The following is a 12,260-nucleotide window of genomic DNA, read 5'->3' on the forward strand; positions in this document are numbered from 1 at the left end:
TGTGCAGCTCAGATTTCTGAATTCCATCCTTGTTCCTAATATTTCATCGTGTTAGTTTCCGTCCATTATTCCACCCAATGGAGAGTTTCTTCTTGCATACATGTAATGCATTTGGCATGTACTGACTTTGTATTTGGGCAGAATCTCTTCATTTTTTTCATATGAACTATATTCGTGCCAGAAATCAATCATCCTAAACATGTGCAGCTCAGATTTCTGAATTCCATCCTTGTTCCTAATATTTCATCGTGTTAGTTTCCGTCCATTATTCCACCCAATGGAGAGTTTCTTGATTTTTGGATTATTATTCAAAATAGCATCTCTCAATAATGGGTGTGTGAATTTTTCTCTAAACCTCAGTTGTCATATCTGGAAAATGGAGGTAGTAGTGCCTACCTTACATGGTTATCGTAAGGACTGAACAATGTGTAAAGTGCTTAGAATGGTGCCTGACACATAGTAGCTCCTCAGTTGTTAGCTATATTTATAGGTCCTCAGTAAATGTAACTTACCGAAGAAGCTTGGAATAACTTATGGACATGATTTTTTTGAACCCTCAAAACAGGACTATTCGAGGAAACATTTCTGAATTTATAGAGATAGAATTTGGAGAGGAACATTTTCCCAAATAGGCAATGGGAGATGGTCTCCAACCAGAGGCCAGACTCAGATTTGTTCGCTTGCAGTCAAATATTAGCCGACATTTTTATAAGCACTGTGCATATTTCCTGGTATCAAGTAGTGCAGGTAACCTGGAAAAACATGGCCTTCATGTTATGAACTGTGTTAATCAGCATTGTAATTAAAATACTTTATCGTTCAAAGCCTAATTTTGTGTGCCCATGGGCTGATATTTGCATTGTGCTTTGTACAGCATGACAAAAGAAATTGTAAGATATTTTTTTCTTTTTATGAAGTATAATCTTTATTTCCTTGAAACAAAAAGTGTTATGGTTCAGCAACATCAGAAACTCATGCGTATAACTTTTGACATTTACCATGGAGATTAGCAATCTTTAGCCTGATAACTCACTCTGACCTCAAATCTAAGTGAAGGCCTACCAAGACTCTTGTGTTCAGTTAGGTAGTGTTGAGATGTTAAGAAGCGTAAGATAAAATTTCCATACTTAGATTTATTTGGAGGTACAACACATAGTGAATAAAATAATCATATAAGTCATGTCATATGGAAGTTCTGTACTCGGTGAGTTAGTAAATCAGTGGTGTAGAAAAGTGGGTATTATAAGAGCCTCAACAGGATAGTTCTTAGTCGCTACAAACCTATCTCAGTTTTCTTTCCAAACTATCACTTTTAGAACTTCTAGAGACCAAAGAATACAAGTCTTGAGGACATAATCAATTAAGTAACAATAATTTATTTGTACAACATGTTTCTTCTTTGAAAAATTTGCTCTACATTAAATAATAGTTTTAGATGTACCTGATGATGAGGATATAATAGCTAACACATTCGCTTAATTAGTTCTGATGATAACCTTATGGTATCCCATTTTTGAGACATGGGGAAATCGATCTTAAAGTGGACACATAGGTTATTACTTCAGTAAGAGGTAAATCTGTGACTCAATACTTGGGAAATAGTTTGCTCTCTGTAATTTGACTAAGAATTGATATAGAATTGTATAATTCACTCATAAATCGGTTGTTAGATGTCACAGCTTTAGGATTTTTTTTCCATAAAGTTTGCATGTTACATTTCTAGTTTTAAAATAAATTAGCACCATGATGAAATCCACATGAAATGATTAACAATCCCTTGATGAACTCAAAGTTTCTTGTGAAATGCCTTGGAAACTTTATTGGCAGCTTCCTAGATCCTAAACATGTATGAGTGCTTTGAGTGTACTGTGGCATGCTTTTCAGTAATGAATAGAAGCGTCTCTAAAAATTGACTGTATTGTCCATTCAAAGGCAGCTATTTATCAATGACCACTGCTTGAGAAGTAGCAACACTGCAAGTAGCCTGTGGAGAAATACCCAAGGTACAGGGCAAGGAGTTCTGGCTTGAGGTCCTACTGCCTGAGTTGGAATCCTAGATTTTCCTTTTACCAGGTATAGGTAGGTCCTCAGGCCAGTGAAGAACTCTCTTTAAGCCTTTGTTTCTTAATCTGTAAAAATAAATTACAATAGTACAGATAGTATTTCTCACAGAGTGGTTGAAGATGTTCAACAGGTATTTTACCCAATGTTGGGCACTAGGGAGTGTTGCATATAATTACTGTGTATTAATGCATACACACTTGAGTCACTTAGTTTTATTCTGTTTTAAATACCTTCGTGAGTGCTGTACTATCTGGATAATAGGGACTATTGCACTATCACAGGTTTTTCTAATGGATTTGGAAGACTATATTTTTTTTCAGGGTATCCCTTCCTTCCTCTTACAGTTACCACTTCATATCTGTAAGCAAAGCGCTGGCCTAACTCTGCAGCTTAGGCAGGGGTCAGAACGTCCGAAGCGACTTGCTGGTATTCTGGTATGTTCATTCCTTTGTTCTCCAGACCAGGTCTCAAAGAAAACTTGCCTGAGTATTATAAAAGCTTTTCCTTTAATGTCCATAACGTAGAATCATGCAGACATAAAAGCTCAGGCCTTTTCATAGGCTATTATAAAAATCAAACTTAGCTTGCTTCCAGGTATTACTGAAGGTTTGTTTCACTGTGTCCTGCATATAAAAACAATCCTGCACCATGTTATCGAGTAAATTCCCCCAAATTACAGTAGTAAGATAGATGTAGAAGCTCTGCAGAGTTAAGCAGAGGTGTCCTCTTTGGGCTGTTCATCAGGGTTTTGGAATTCACTGATAGTAAATGAATAATATTTCTGGCAAAATTGTCATTTTCAGGGATCGTATACATTTATCACATTTCCTTGGGTAGAACAAGATTTCAAAAAGGCTTTATTTACCATGACTTCACTTGGTTTTCATAAACCAAATATAAACATTGTGTTTATATAATGGGGCTCCATGATGTTTTCATCTGAATTCTACATTTAAAGGTTTAGTATATAACTCCCAGGTTACAGGTATCTTGGGGCTCACAAAATAGCCATTTTATGAACATCAGCCCTGGCTCTAGGGCAAAGGTCACATTGAGTTGCTTACCAGTTCTTATGGAGAGCAGAAACATCTGCTTAATCTTGTATAGCATTTTGAACAACCTCTTTATCAGAAAAAATGTGTTAGTTAATGGCGAAAATCCATGCATAGGCCTCTAACAATTCTTTATTGCTTCAAAATGACTATGGTAAATGTATGTCTATAGCAAACCTCTGGCAGAAATTCAGCCATCTTGGTGTAAAAGTAAATTAAATGAGAAGCCACAACTTAACTAACATTGAAACTAAGAGTCCCTAGCTTATGCAAGAGAGATCCTTATGAACTGAAATAGTTTGGGAAACTCAGGGGAAATATGAGGACGCGATAAGACGTTAGAAAGGAGAGGTGAGCAGAAAGATCAGGTCCTGCTTGTAAGCAGTGAAGTTGCACATGGCAGCCATCTTGTCATGTGTATGAGCAGGGCTTGATTGCACATTTCACCTCTTAGGCAGGACCAAAAACCTGGATAGGCCCAGGTGCTTCCATGCAGGCCTAATGTTCCTTCAACATGGGCTGGACCTGTGAGGCCATCCCAGGTCTAAATTAGACCTCAGGTAAGATCAAGGTCAAGGCCAAATGGCCAACCAGAATCTACTTCTCCATTGTTTGCAAAAGTCAGACCACAGAGCTGCTACTTCTAGATAGAATTTGAACTTAACCGAATATTCATATATAACATTTAAGCAATGGAGACTGAGAAAATCAATCAGTCTTGTATTACACATCAATTTCACAGTCACAGGATGTAATTTTTTTTTTTCCTGGCAACAAATTTATATTCTAACTCTAATCCCCCATTTCTGACAGTAGAAAAATGTAATCTAGTCACAGCTACAGCCAGTCAGCTTCATCCAATTTAGTGTTTTTTAAATTGCTTCTGGTTAAAATTTAGAAATATTTGGGATCTTTCTTTTTTATGCCCCTCCTTCCACTCTGTGTTGTTGCTTTAAGCCAGTGTCTCTATATAGGCAATCAGGAGACCCATGTTCTAGGTCCTGCCTTCCCTCCCCTGACTTCTCTGAGCCCTGATTTGACTCCCTGACACCAGTGGAATTGGATACAGGGTTCTCGAGATGCAAACATGGATCTGCGGGCATGGGCATGGCTCCCACCCTACTTTCTGTTATGAATTACCCACTCAGTAGCCCCTGCCATCAGACCTTTATCTCCAGCCAGGAGTGTCTGTCAGACTGAGAATCAGTCTGTCTCCTTTTCCTTCTCTTTTGGGGCTAAAACCAATACCATTTAGGCAACTCAGGGAACTCAGAACCCCACCTACCTTAGCCTACCAAGCTCATCTCTACCCATTCTTCTTGTCCTCGTGATGTGGGATATTTCTGCAGCAGTCTCCCTTAATTCATGAAGAGAAGCAGGAATCAAACATCCTTCCAAACCTCTTGAGGAAACCTGTGATGACTCCAACTCCCACTTGAATACACCATGGCCTTATTCTGGGGGTGGGACACTGAGTGCATGGCCTCTAATTGCTTATAATGCTCTTTTTCTCTCCAGATTCTTCCCTTCTTCCCAGTTTGTAGTGGGGTGGTTAAGAAAAAAAAATGTTCTGACAGTTTATATCTCTTTTCAGAACTCTTTTGTCTCTCATTTGAGCTAGAGCCAAGGATTTGGAATCTTTCCTTTGCTGTTTTTTTGTTTTTGTTTTTGCTCTTAACAATCTTCCCTGGAGCAAGTGGTGAACTAGCTGTGCCATATCTATCTCTTGGAATATGGGATTAGCATAGGGAATGGAGGTGGTGGAAAGGGTACACATCAGTCAGTATTATATCATATCACCCAAATCTAATGAGCAACACACACACCTTGCAGTCTTTTCCAGGTAGCATTCAGACAGCTGTAGACTCTTTCTGCTTTAAGGATATTTACTGACTAATGAGCATCCAGAATAGTTTCTCACTTCCTTGAGATTTCAGATATTTGGGCTGCCCTCCACAACTAGGAAGGGTTGCTATGCTTAGTGCTGTTACTGATGAGTGTGACACATCCTTCAGGGATGGGAGATGACACTTTCAGGGTGAAAGATACTGGTTTTTAAAATGTTGAAAATTCAAATATGAGGATTTGCTCTTTCCATTTTTTAATGCTTTCCCAAAAGCCTTGATTAGAGCTCTAATGAGGAATCCATATATATGCACACACACATACATAAATAATTAAAATCATATTTCTCTAAGAAACTTCTGGTTGGATTATTTTAGGAGCTGACTAGTCATGGCGCTTACTGTTTCTAATTTTCCTGGAGTCTGCTTTCTACCCCAAATCTTGGAAGTCCATCGGTGATATTGCATCTCAATTCTAAAAAGGAGTAGGAAGGTTTTAGGCAGAATGAAGACTGGTCTTCTTGCCTGCCCCCAGCCCCAACCTGCCAGTCCTGTCTCTCCAGGAGAACCCTTTAGGGGCCACTCAATTTTTAACTTCCAGAGCTGGTCTTTTAATGGCTTCCCAGCACTTCCTTTATGCCTTTTGCTTCAGGCATTCGTCTTGTTTTTCTTTTATCCTTAAAGCTGCCCCTGCTTATCAAGCCCTTTGAGGTTCTTTTCTTCCTAAAGATTGCCTACAGAAACAACACACACTCCTTGCAGTCTTTTCCAGGTAGCATTCAGACAGCTGTAGACTCTTTCTGCTTTAAGGATATTTACTTTTAACTATAGAAAAAAGTAAATTGCCAAATTGGTCAGAAGTTCCTGTGTTGGATAGTTCCCTGAGTCTTCCAATCCTTTCTCCATTCTTCATTATTTTGTGCTCTGGGTGGCTCTCAGGAGTTCATCAACAAGCCCCCTTGTCCTCTAGGTCCCAGTTGGGTCTGGCCAATGGGGGGCACAGGTAGGAAGGGAATGAAACTGGGTTTTTTATTCTTCCTCCCTTCCCTTGTAAGCACGAAGCGCCTGTGTTCCTTTATTCCAGATACCCAGGAACAGACCCAGGAACAGAGCTCTTTTCATGACCCCATTCCTTCTCCAGCTTCAGAGTTCTTTGGTTCTAGTAACCTCTCCCTCCTTTTGCCCCTTTTGGTCTGGGGGTGGTGGTAGCTCATCCTCCCAGTTGTTACCCTAAGGTCCTTCATTTTGTTCTTGCTGGTGACCTCTAATGCTGCTCACATCATAATGAAGTCTCAATTACCTTGTTTGAGTTTGCTATCTACTTCTTCCCAGGACCTCAATCAAATCCATGCAGTTACAGATTCTTACAGCACAGGTCCTGGGGCTGCCTTGCTACTTGAGCTATGTCTAAACTGTAGACTAGCAGTATTTGTAACCCCTGAGAGTTTTGTTGGAAAGCAGACTCTTAGGTTCTGCCTCAGACTTCCTGAATCAGAAACTGCATTTTCGCAAGATTTCCAGGTGATTTTAAGTGTACCTTAAAGATTGGGAAGCCCTGCTCTAGAGGTAAGCTTCTTTCTCAGGGAGTTAAGTGGCCAGGAATCCTGTTGGGTTAGAGCTTGCTATTCTGAATGTAATCTCTCATTTCTGGGGAAATCCCATAACTCTCCTTGGTTCTCCTGCCCTGCTTCCAACACCCCCCCAACCCCACCCCCCGCACCATGGAGCAAAGCTTACTTATATCCTTCTTACTGCACCCCTTATTTGTTTATGTAATGGTTTATTGAACCTATTCTAAACTCCAGGAAATGTCCTAGGTGTTAGGGATACAAAGAAGAATAAGGCAACACATCCCTGCCCTCAACTGGATAATTTAGTGAAGGAATGAAGACATGTTCATATGTTACTGGGACTCCCATGCTTTTTTTTTTTAATGAGTCTGTCTGCTTGTGTGCACTGGCCCTAAGAAATGCATGAGCAGGAGTTTGCAGTATAGAAAGAAAAATAGTTTTAATATTGAATTGACCAATACGGAATGGGAGCTAATGCTAAAAAGCTGACTCCCTGATGGCATGTAGGTTACAGATTATATAGGGTAAAATCACAAGACACCATAGGTTAGGGGGTTTGGGCTCATGCTGGGAGCTAATTGATCAGAGGTAAATGTTTTCTTCAGGTCTTGAGGACAGTTCTGAGGTCTGCTTCTGTGTCCCTCTGTCTTGTCTCATGGGAAAGTAGCCAGGGGGTCGTTCCACCTTAGGGCTTATAAACTGAAACATAATTTAGGTCAAGATGTTATCTTTAGCCTGGCAGAGGTCCCCACTGTGTGACCAACCATTAGTCAGGCTACTGTCTTCTCTGCCTTGGGGGTTGCTAATTATCTTGGAAAAAGGCAAGGTCTCTGAGGGTTGGAGGTGTGTGGGTGAGAGAGAGAGAGAGAGAGAGAGAGAGAGAGAGAGAGAGAGAGAGAGAGAGAGAGAGAGAGATGATTTCTAGACCTAGAATTTAGAGTAAATTTAATCAAAGTCATAGGGACCTTTGGTTTCACATAGTCAGTGTCAAGACAGCAGGAGGTATGTGCTATATAACAGAGATAGGAACAGAATGAAGTGGAGACAAAGGCAAGAGTTATCAAAATTAAAGTTTGATGAATGTGCAGAAGTCCTTCTGTAAAATCCTGTGAAAGGCATTGTGTCTTCTCATTTTATTCATATTTGAAAATCTTGAATAAAGATATCTGATGGTAATCCTGTCCTCAAACTTCATCCCAATGCCACATTTGACAAATAGCAGTATCTCTCCCAGGAACAGCTAGCAATCTGTGGAGTCAGAGCTGTTTGTATTGCAGCAGCTGCTGAGCAGCAAATGCCTGTGGGCAGCCAGAGCCCTAAAGAAATTAAGGAGCTGATTTTTTCCGAAAGAAAATTCATAGAGAAAAACTAACTGATTATCTCATAAGCTATCTTTGAAATTAATTTCAGTGTTTGTTAAAGAATCTAAATCTCCCTTTATAAGGGTTCTCATAGGAGTTTCTAATTAGGTCCCCATCTCATGTCACCTGTATCACTTCCATTCAAGTCTCTGCATAATTCATGTGTATGAAATAACACAGATTCCAGATTACCCAAGCAAAATGAGGGAACCATTTTTCATAACATTCTGAATTTTTGATTATTTATTTATTTGGGAGGCAACCCTTGGTTGACTTCACAGATTGCAAGGACCTTGTCAGATTATAATCCTTTATTTTAAAAAATTTTTTTATGCCTACAGCACCTGGTCTTCCTAGGTGGTCTCCCATCCAAGTACTAACCAGGCCTGACCGTGCTTAGCTTCTGAGATCAGACGGGATCGAGCTTGTTCAGGGTAGCATGGCCATAGACCCATTATGAATTTTTTAAAAACAAATATTGGCTTAGGGTTATGAGTATTGATTTAACCTTTCATTCATTCAATTATTCATCATTCAAGAGAACCAGTTGTATCACTCAAAATGTATTCTTTAACCCACAGTTTTGCTACCTCTTCCTGGCACTAGAACTGAGTGATGGAGAAAAGATATCTTTATCATTCTGATTCTTGAGCTTCATCCCTTTCTTCTTTGGCCCAGATAATACCTTCGACCAGCACATGCTGCTCCCTCCTCTCTGCTTCCTCTGCTTGCAAGCAGCTAGAACTTGGATTAACTCCTGTAAATACTTACAGGAGTTGATGCCCTGATTTTGTTCTTACACCCCTGTTATGTCATAGTCCTTACTGTATGGGAAATGAACCAACCAGTGGATCCTGGGAATTCCAATGAAGTGGACAGAGTCAAGAAACTGAGAAGGGGGCATCATCGTGCCTGTGATTTATAAAGGAGCTTCCATATAAATGTGAGCACTAGCCTAAGATGGAAATCTGCAGGCTTTGCTGACTTTTCCAACTACTACCCAGTAGTAGGTTATGAAATTACTTTATTAGCATTTGAACAAAATGGAATGGAAGAGAAAGTACATCACAGTATATCACATATAATGAGACACATGAAATTTGATTTGTTGCATATATGACGTGTGTGTATTGGATAGAAACATAAATTATATTTCTTGATATGGGTAGAGGTTAAACATTTTTAAAAAATATTCCCCTACACAATGTTTGAAATAAGGAGAAGTTTCATTAGAGCTAGGGGTGAAATTGGGAGTCAGGCACTTTAAGTAGAACAGAAAAAGTTAGTTAAAATAGTATTTTGAGATCAAGTAACCAAGATTATGATTTTTGGAGTTGTTAGTTCATAATAAAGCTAAATTGCATTATTAGCCATGATTGGTCACAAGTTTATGTGTTTTAAATTTCCCATTTTTTACCATTTTATTTTATTTCCCCCTTTCTTTAGTTTTTAGTAAAGAATTTTTTGAAAAAAATATTCTGTTATATATATTTTAAGAAAAATTTAAAAGAATTTTTCTCGCTATGCCAGAGTCTAAAAAGAATAAGCATATAGCCAAATCAGGATAAATTGGCTACAATGAGGGTAAAGATGTGAGAACCCAAAGTAGGAAAGCAACCAACCTTTAGGAAGGGAGGATTGGAACCCAGTGTCCCCACCGTTACCTGACTGTGTCCTTCTCACCACTATAGGCCTGCTAGATATCTTCTTAGGGTGACTAACCACATAGTTCTCTTCATTCTTTGAAACCATTGTTGATATCAATAGGTGAATCTCTGAAAAATGATGTAAGATTGTATCATTTAAAATGTGATTAGAAAGACTATAACAAATTCTCCCCACAGCAAGAACTGCCATTTAAAGCTATTAAAAGTTTGCTGTGGTGGAGAAAAAAATCCCCAAAATAGCAAATTTTCATTTTACAGCTCAGGTTATTATGCTAACTTTTTAAAAATTTCCAGACTTTTTCCTTTAGGTTAAAAATATCAAAATGTTCCAATATGGTCATTTATTCAGATTTAAATTTTGTGTTGAAAATATATTTTGAAAATAGGAAATAAATCAACTAAAATAAAAATTGGCATCCCTGGAGTGAAGAAAGTTCCTTAAACTACACTGTTATTTACCTTTCTTTGATACTAAGAATATATCATTTGTTCTCACTTTTTAGAAATGAGTTTAACAATGAAAATAGCCATGAAGATACATGTTTTCTTCCAGGACATGGTCTACAATTGGGGAAAACTGTTTTTGTGTAGATTAGTGATTCTCAACAGTGGGAGCTTTCAAAAAATGCTGATGTCTGGGCTCCACCCCGGAGATTCTAATTCAGTTAACTGATCTAGAATGTGGCCCAGGCATTAAGATTTTAAAAATCTGTGATGTGCAGTCAAAGTGATAGTACCTTCAGTATGAATCTGGTGTCTCGTCTTCCCATAGGTATTTCCATGGGCATTTTGATTTACTTCTCAAAAATACAGTTTTAACTAAAGTTATGATTTTTTTGTTTGTTTGTTAAAAGTGTTAGGCATAACTCTCAGACTTCTGCATTTTAAATATACAGGCACAAGAGATTTTTTTTAATGTTAAAGTTTAAATTATCTAACAATCTCCAACAGTTATCAATCACTGCTTAATCCAGCTATCATTTCCTCTTTAACTTGAGTAGTTCTGCTTCAGCATATTCTAGTTCCTTCTGCCTTTTGTGTAGTCAGAAATTACAGCTCGGCCTCAGTTTTTTCCTGCCAAATAGGTATCTGAGGTGCTTGCTGATTTTCTTCCTACAGCTTTTGACTACATACATTAGTTTGATCATTTATCAGATTACTTTCTGAGTACCCGTTGTGTGCCAGATTTTGTTATCAGGGCTTAGTATACAAAGATGACTAAGACACAGTATTTTCCCAGGAAGAGGAAATTCTGTGGCCATTTCTCTCATACCAAGATATAAGTGCGAGACTATCCACAACAATGTTTGGGAGGAAAGTCTAAGTGGCTCCTCACTCTGTCAGCAAATGCTTCAGGGAGGTAATGGCATTTGAATTGAGTCTTAAGGATAAATACATTACTTGACCTGGGAGCAAAAGGCAAAAAGGACATTCCTATCAAAGAAAACAGCCTTGCAAAAAATGCCATAGACCATAGCTTGTTCGAGCAAAGGTGAGGTCTCTTTGTTAGTGAGGAATTGGAGGGGATGAGACTGAATAAAACAGATTTAGGAGAGAAGCTGTCCAACCTTTTTATGACATGCTTATGTGTTTGCTCCTCGACCTTTGCATGGTAGGGAGCCAGTAGAAAGGGAACAGATCTACATTTCGAAAAATTCATCTAATAGCAGCGTGGAGGATAGACTGGCAGGAGACGTTTCAGGAAGCAAGGAAAGTGTATTGGGAGGCTGAATTATGGTACAGGCACTATTGACAAGACGTGAAAAGGACTTAAAATAATTATGTATAGGAAAAATATGAGCACTGTGGAAAATCTGGACAATAACAACAAAAAGAAAACTAAGAGAAAAATACAAATCATCTATAATCCTTTCACCAGAGGTAGCCATCACTGATGATTCATTCCATTCATTTTTCCCTGCATATTTCATATAGTTAAGATAATTTTCATTTAACACTATGAAAAGCATTTTTATTATAATAAAGACATTCCATTAGCAAATTTAATGGCTACAAAATAACTTTCGTATGGAGGCACAATAAAAATACCAAACTGTTCCCTTAGTTGGTTGTTTCCACGGTTTCAGAAAAAAACTTTTATTTAACATCTTTGTACCTAAAGTTGTCTAAAAATTATTATTTTCCTAGACTATATAACAAGTAGAATAAATGAGTTAAACCACACTTAACATTAAGATTTTAATACTACTTTATTGTCTTTCAGGAAAAGTAAATACTTGTGCTTTAGTTTTTAGAAATATTCAAGATATAGCATAGTTTGGTTGCATTTGGTGAAGAATTGCTCTGGGAATTAAAAAAATGATGAATTAGTCTAAAATGATTCCAGTTTTCTAATTTAGCAGACTTGGTAAATTATATATCATCACTAACCAAGAAAAACAAGAATATAGGTGGAGCTGACTTTGCAGGGGAGATAATGAGTCCCTTTTTGGACTTGCTTCATTTGAGATACTGCACTGATAGAAATCCGAGTACTACACAGTGGACAAATGAAAATGTGGTGTGAAATTCAGAAAAATAGTCGAAAAACTCAAGGTCTGGATTTGAGAACAATTTAGCAAATAAGTGTTAGTCATAGAAATAAGCTGGAGAGAGAAATTAGTAAGAATAGAGGGGCAGGGATGCAACTCTGCTGCTTTTAAGAGTTGGGTACAAGAGGAGCCAATGAAATAGACAAGAA

General features: G+C 38.2%; 1 protein-coding gene and 1 pseudogene across 4 annotated transcripts in view; one reads left to right on the plus strand and one right to left on the minus strand.

Annotated features, from left to right (window-relative positions):
- ARHGAP28 (Rho GTPase activating protein 28) overlaps window positions 1-12,260 on the plus strand; it is a 176,355-nt gene that overhangs the window by 51,093 nt on the left and 113,002 nt on the right. The gene's annotated exons all lie outside the window — the stretch shown is intronic.
- LOC112469499 lies at window positions 8,225-8,343 on the minus strand (annotated as a pseudogene).

This window comes from Pteropus alecto, unplaced genomic scaffold, assembly GCF_000325575.1.
Source record: "Pteropus alecto unplaced genomic scaffold, ASM32557v1 scaffold146, whole genome shotgun sequence".
Taxonomy (NCBI): Eukaryota; Metazoa; Chordata; class Mammalia; order Chiroptera; family Pteropodidae; genus Pteropus; species Pteropus alecto.